The sequence below is a fragment of the Hordeum vulgare genome, chromosome 3H (assembly GCF_904849725.1).
Source record: "Hordeum vulgare subsp. vulgare chromosome 3H, MorexV3_pseudomolecules_assembly, whole genome shotgun sequence".
NCBI lineage: Eukaryota > Viridiplantae > Streptophyta > Magnoliopsida > Poales > Poaceae > Hordeum > Hordeum vulgare.
The window spans coordinates 387556710-387563928 of NC_058520.1; positions in this window are offsets into that span (position 1 = coordinate 387556710).

Here is a 7219-nt window from a genome sequence, read left to right on the forward strand (position 1 = left end):
ACCCCGGCGAGCGTGAGTAGCAGACCACCCCCAGTGAGCGCGGCGATGACGAAGGGCACACCTCCATCCCCACACTTAGCACATCTGCCTCCACGATCTCCAGGTTAGCCGCCGTGGAAGCAACAGGGGGAGCCGACCATGGCCTCATCCCCGTCCACGACCACCAGGTCAGTGGCGACATGGGAAGGCCCGGCGAAGACCACAGACTCAATCCCTGACGTCACCCGGGAGGCCGCCCCGGCAGGACCGGAAGGGCCAGCAGCAGAGGAGATCGGGGTACGCCGGCCATCAGACGCGGCTGGCGGGACCCCTCCATCAACATCATCCTCCTCACAGAAGGAGCTTGGAGTGCCCCAAGTCTAAACCTTCCCTATTTGGAACCTAATGCAAGTGGGTCCACCTTGTCAGAGTTATGATGATATCATTTGTGCCATGAGTTCTTGTGATGTCCCTTGTATTTTTTTCCTTCCTTCCCATGCATGCATGCATAACATATCATTGATTGCCTTGTCTTGTGTTGTGTTATATGATCTTAGCATTTCTTGTGATGTGGTGGCCTTGTGGTTAGCTACTTTGTGATGTTGTGTATGTGTTGGGGTGCTCTATGATTGCATGTGTGCGTGACTAGTTCTATATGAAGTGGGCTTGTCATATTTGCAAACCTCTCTCTCTCTCTTTTATATCTCAAGCCAATATTCACTTGCCCCAACCTTGTTTCAAAAATGCCCATGTTTTAAAATGTTTTGTGGTGGATATGTAGATGTGGAGTTGCTGTTTTAAAAGGGGTTTTAAAAGGTGCAAAATAGTTACAAAACATCCCACATATTGGTGTTTTGTAAATATTCATTTGCCCCTAATATTCTTTTGCATTTTATTCAAATAGGTTAGATTTTTCCAAGCACACGGGCATTTTTGTTGTATTTTTATCCCTAGTAGTTTTCCCTGTGCATTTCTTTGATCTCTGTTTTTTCTGTTAAAAGAAAAACACCAGGGTTTTTCTTCTCTCTTATGTGGCGCTCAGGATGGGCCTCCTCCCCCCTGGCGGCCCAGTACCCCCTCCCTCGCGCCAGTAGCCCACGCCCGCGCCTCCTTCTTCTTTCTTCTGACGCCGTTCCCTCCTAGTGCGTTCTTTTCCGCCAGGCAGAGAGAGAGCAAGCAGTAACGCCGTGCACAAACGTCGAGGTCCCCCCATATAACGTGGCGTCCGTGCCTTCCACCTCGCCTAGGGTTCCTCTCCATTCCCTCCTGCCGACGCCACCTCTCCCCATCTCCATCTCATCTTCTTCCTCCCTCCTCTGATAAGTTCTGTAGATAGGCCAGAGAAGGTGCCCGCGTCTACCCCGCCGTCATCGTCGTCTCTGGCGCCGTCCGCCATGTCCGGGAGCTCGGGGAAGATGCCCGCGCTCCATTCCCGGCGCTAGGAGCCCCGGGGAACGACTGCACCGACGGCCCCGACCACGTCTTCGTTGCGAACTCGGTGGTCTACCTCCTCTTCTTTGGTTTTGCAGACAGGGACTCCTCCAAGCTTCTTCCTCCTCCCCCGTCCGGACTCCTCCTCCGATCCGAGCCTCTACTTCCTCCCCAAGGTGAGGTTGCACCTCCCGTCTCTTCTATCCCCTTAGATCGGCCTGGATCCGGCGAGGTGCTCGTGTGCCTTCTCTGTCAGTTAGTAGATGCAGAAGATACAGTAGTGTTGCGGTGTGCATTTGCGGTGCAGTAGCAGTAGATCGTGTGGTAGTAGCGGTAGATGTGGTGCATAGTAGGCGCAGCTCTTGCAGGGTGGTAGTTCTACTGCAGTGACGCAGCAGCAGGCGTGCCCGGCGGCCCCCTGTCGCCGGCAGCCTCTGTAGGCAGAGCAGAGAAGCACTGCTAGATGACCTTGAACGCAACCCTCCTCTGATCAGTCATCATTCCGTAGCGTAGTGGTAGTAGTAGTGGTGCATGTTGCCTGTAGGAGGGCGTGGGTTCGATCCCTCCCCTCGACAACCCCCTTTTTTCTCGTTTATTTCTTCGGCACAGTAGCAGACAGGTTAACCATACGTGGAGAGAACCCCCTCTTTGGTCAGATCAGTGACTGTAGCAGAGTGGTGGCTGCCTTGTGCATGTGTGTGATAGAGCAGTAGGTCTGGGGTTCGACCCCCAGTACCTCCCTTTATCATTTTTTCCCTTGTTCCCTTTGCTGATTTTAATTTCTTGCACCCCTGTTCATTATAGCATTGTGGTGTGCTTGCACATGAGAACCTTATTTTTTTCCCTTCTCAAACCAGCAAGTGAGGTGGTAGTTGCTAGTTATGTGAGCCCTTGATGGTGCACTTGTGTGAGTGTAGATACCCTTGATAGGAGCATATGTATGTTGTTTTGTCACTTGAAGTTGGTTTGCATTATGATGGGTGAGTTTGCACTAGGGCAGCATGTGTAGCCACATCTCATGAGCTTTAGTGTGGGCTATGTTGTGCTTGTAGTTTTATTTGCATGTATAGATTTAGTGGAGTGCATATATGTGTTGTTTCCAAGTTTACTTGTTTAGAAGATTATACCTTCATGTTATACTTTGGTTCAAGTGCTTGTGAAGTGTGTGTGATGATGTATGTGGGTGGAAAACCAGCCCCAGTTGCAACTTGTGCACCTCCTCATGTTAATATGAGAGAGGGCATGATGATGTGTGTGTCTGTGGGTGATCTAGTGAGAGAAGTGGTGGTGAAGTTGATGTGCATGACACAAACGTGGGGTTGAAACCTCCATGTCACTTTGTCATTGTGCACATGAGCTCAACCATGTAGTAGTGGATATAGTGGAACTACATGAAATGATGCCCTATTCACTAGGCATGATTTGGAGTAGTTTCCTCTTCCTTAATTTGTGGTCATTTGTCGATAGTAGGTGCCCACATATTATTTATGATTTTGGGGTATAATCTCCCAAGGAATCCAGTGGTGAAGTTAGTTTTGCCATTAGGATACTTTATGGAGTGGACATATTCAGATGTGTTGCAAGTTTGCTCTTTGTTTCCATGGAATAGGTGGAGCCCAAGGGCATGAGCTTTTGTGTGGTAGTAGTAGGGGTTTTGCTTTACACCATGGTGGTGTCATTTATCACTTGGTGTTACTTGTGTGCAAGTTATTCCTAGACAAAGTGGGCATGTGGCTGGAAATTCCAGCTTAGTGAAATCTGGAATTTCACTAAGTCTGAGAATCTGGAAACATTTTCTTCTCCTGTAGATGAGGTTGTGCTGGTCATTGTGTTGTGATCTAGCCTTAGTTTAGTGCTAGGAATTTGGACCTGATATGTTTGTGGAGATCCCTGTTAAATTTCATCCCATTTGGATTCCTGTAGGTTGTGTTTTGGTTGCTGTCAAAAAGCTTCAGAACAAAGACAGAAAGCCAGGGACAAGAATTTTCACTAAGTTTGCATCCTTGTATCTTCCTGTGTTTAATTCCTTTTGGTGTGATTCTTGCTTGTGCTTGTAGTATTCTTGGTTGGCTACAACCACATATATTATTTGTCATATTTGGAGGGCTGTAGCTATGTTGCATGTAGCTCACAAAGTGCTAAGATGCAGATTATGGCAGATCATGTAGTTTTGTCATTTTGATGATAGGGGGGTGCTTAGTTGATGGTGTGGTGTTATTAATTGCTCCTATCCATTCATGTTGGGTTATTATATGTCTTGGCAACCTGGTAATACCAGATTTGTGCCATTTGAGTGTGTGGTGTTGATTTTGACACGTAAGGCTTCATATCTTGTTTCGTTGATTCCCGTTGATCCGTAGCTCCGATTGTAATGTTCTTTATATGGTTTCGTATCGTTTTCACGAGACGCATCTGATCATGTTATTATCATGCATGACAAAATAGCTTAGGGTACAGTTCTGTCCAGAAACTTGTAGTAGCTTCTCTTGCTTGTGCTAGTGATAGAAATAGTGATGCATGCTCACTTTTCATCTCATGCATCATGTGCTTGTTGAATCTTGAGGTGCTGTTGTTCATTGTATGTTATTCTTATGTTGGGTAGCACCGGGATCGGAGAACGAGTACGTGGATTCGGGAGAGTACGTGCAGGACGAACAAGAACCATTCCAAGCTGAGGATATCACATGCAAGATGATATGACCTTGATTCCATCTCTAGACTTGTTATGCTAGTTTGCGTTTCCATGTCATATTGCTCGCTGCCTACCACTGAATTACATTGCCTCTTGATATGCCATGAACCCATACACTGATCCCTTCCTAGCAACACTTGAATGGCTAAGTAGGCTTTGCTCAGCTACTAATGTTAGCGTTGCTAGATGCAGGTGCTTTGTCTCATGTGACAACATGAGCTTGATATCATTATCTTATATGTTGTTGTTTAATTTATGCACCTATATACTTGGTAAATGACGGAAGGCCTAGCCTTTTGCCGGGTGCTTTGTTCCGTTATTGCCTCCTTAGTTACCGGTTACCGGTGTTTGATTCCATAATGATCGCTCCTAACAAGTTCGGGGTTGTTATGGGGACCCCCTTGATAAATCGCGTAGTGCTAAGGCTTGTCCGGCAGGACCCAACATTGGTGTTATTTTGCTAATCACTTAATAATAAACTGCATAGGGAATAGCTACCCCGAGGAATTTAATCAACAACCCGGGCCAGTGCTCCTCATGAGTGTTGGTCCAAACTAGAGTCGTGTGCGGGGCCAACCCGGGGCAACTCGGGAGATGTCTATCAGGCCACTGTATGCTGTGCTCATCCGGCGTGTCCTGAGACTGAGATACGCGACTCTTATCAGGGTCGTCAACACGTCGGGAGGCCCTGCTAGCCTTGACTTACCTTAGCGGTATATCTTGCGTATAGGAATCCCAGTGAAGCTTTGGTTTCCCCCAGAGTTTAGGTTTTCCTCTATGGAATCCGACGAGATCACGAGATTCGTGATAGAGGATGACTTTGCGGCCAGTGTACGTTTGTGATGGACTAGTTGGAGCACCCCTGCAGGGTTTAATCTTTCGGAAAGCCGTGCCCGCGGTTATGTGGCAACTTGGAATATTTTGTTAACACCCGGTATTAGATAACGTAAGTAAAAGCTACTAAAATTGCCAACTGTGTGCGTAACTGTGACTGTCCCCTCGAAGATCTCTCTTCAATCGGGAACACGGTGGGGTTATGAATGACGTAGGTAGGTGTTCAGGATCACTTAGTGATCAAGTATTCTCGGTCGCTAGTATAGTCCACTCTCATTCATGTTCTACGTAAGTTAGCCACTAAATCAAGCTTGGGATGCTGCAACCTTAAACACATCACCTTATCCTACCTAATAACTTGACTAGTTCTGGCTCCAAGGTCTTAGATTGCTGAGTCCCCGTGGCTCACGGATTCCTCCAAAATCCCAACAGGTTCAGGTACCCCAGAGACAGATGATCCCGACGGCACTCAACTGGCGTGGCAGTACGACGAGGAGACAGACCGCCTTTACGTGAACTATCCAGAAGATTGAGGCGTGGTCGTGATCGTGGGCCTGTAGGCAGGGTAGCATAGCATTTCTATGTTTTGTAGTCCGTAGCGGAACTACCTTGGTTGTATGTGTGATGTACTCTGAGATATTTATGAGAAGGCAATTGAATCCCTGATTGTCTATCTTTATTATTATGTATGTGCTGTGTTACCTATTTGCGAAATGCTTTGATGCGCTTCTTTCCTATTCGGGGCCTCGATCCCCAGATCGGAAAGGACCGCATCTTGGTCGTTACAAGTTGGTAATCAGAGCCTTACGACCATAGGAGCCGTTGTGTGATCGTACTTGGCCGAGTCGAGTCTAGAAAATGTTTTGAGTCTTAGTTATATCGGAGAGTAGGATTCTTTTTTCTCCTCTTCTATGCTCTGGTGAGGTTCCCGGCTTAGGAAATCTTTAACTCTACTCCTTTTGTCGCTCAAATTTTTTTTAGGATCACGCGGGTATTTGTGAAATCTATATGATTTCGATGTGACGGAATCCTGTCCTGGTGCCTCCTATCTGCTCTAAGTATTAGGGGAGTTGAGCTCCGGGGGATTCTTGCGCACATCGCCATCATTTAGATTTCTGAGTATCTAAGAACGAAGGATGTTCGTTATTGCTTCAATACTGGTAGTGGTGAGATAACCCGATGTCCCCAGTACTGGTGTAGATTGTTCGGGGGTACTACCACACTTGGTATCGTTGTGATCACGAGGATCTGTTGTAGATGAAGGTCCGAGATGCTGGTCGTGTGTTGAAGGATGTGATATAGGTGACGGGTTAGTTTAGGAGTTGTGTGAAATACTCCTTGTATCCGTGTACCAGATTGCATGACCAGTTATTTCGGGAATTCATAGGTGGGATATCAATTAGTATCTTATAGGACTATCTTCCTACAGACGCTTGATTGAGGTTTGGGGAATCCCGATCATATGTTTGTTCCGAGCAGTTCTTGCTCACACTTGTTTGCAGTGGTCCTTATCGGAATTTTTTCGCCCGTCACTTTGAGGATGCATTCTTGCTATGATGTTCAAGTGCAATTGCTAAATTCTATTCAGATATTCTGTCTTTGATTCAACAATATCTTCAATTATTCTGTGGACTAATATGTTGTCCGTCTTCAGGATGGCTCCACCGACTCGTCAGACCCCAGGGCGTGAGGATATGCCTCCACCACCTCCTCCTCCTCCTCCGCCGCCGCCTCCTCCTGCAGAGGCCTGGCAAGCGATGATGGCAGCTACTAATGCAAACACCCAGATGCTGATTCAGTTGCTGCAAGAGAGAACCAAGCAACAGCCAGGCAATTTTCAACAGGGTGGAAATCAGTTTGCGAGTCTGAGCCAGTTCCTGTCAAACCAGCCTAAGACGTACACTTATTGCGACCAGCCATTTGATGTAGAAGATTGGATCCGTGATATGAACAAACATTTAGGGTGTAGAAGTGTGCGTCCGGAGGACTATGTCAAGTTTGCTACGTTTCAGTTGAAGGGACATGCTTCTATATGGTGGCAGCAGCTCAAGGACTCCAAAGGCGCCAGGGTGATGTCTTGGGACGAGTTTTGTCGTGACTTCAGGTCCCACTACATCCCTTCCATTTTTGTGAAGGAGATGCGTGAGAAGTTCAGGCGTTTGAAGCAGGGCAGCAACTCTGTGTACAAGTACAATGTCGAGTTCCACGAGCTGGCCCGTTACGCGCTGCAGGATATCCCGGATCAGAAGAGCAAGATCTATCAGTTCAGGGGTGGCTTGAAGG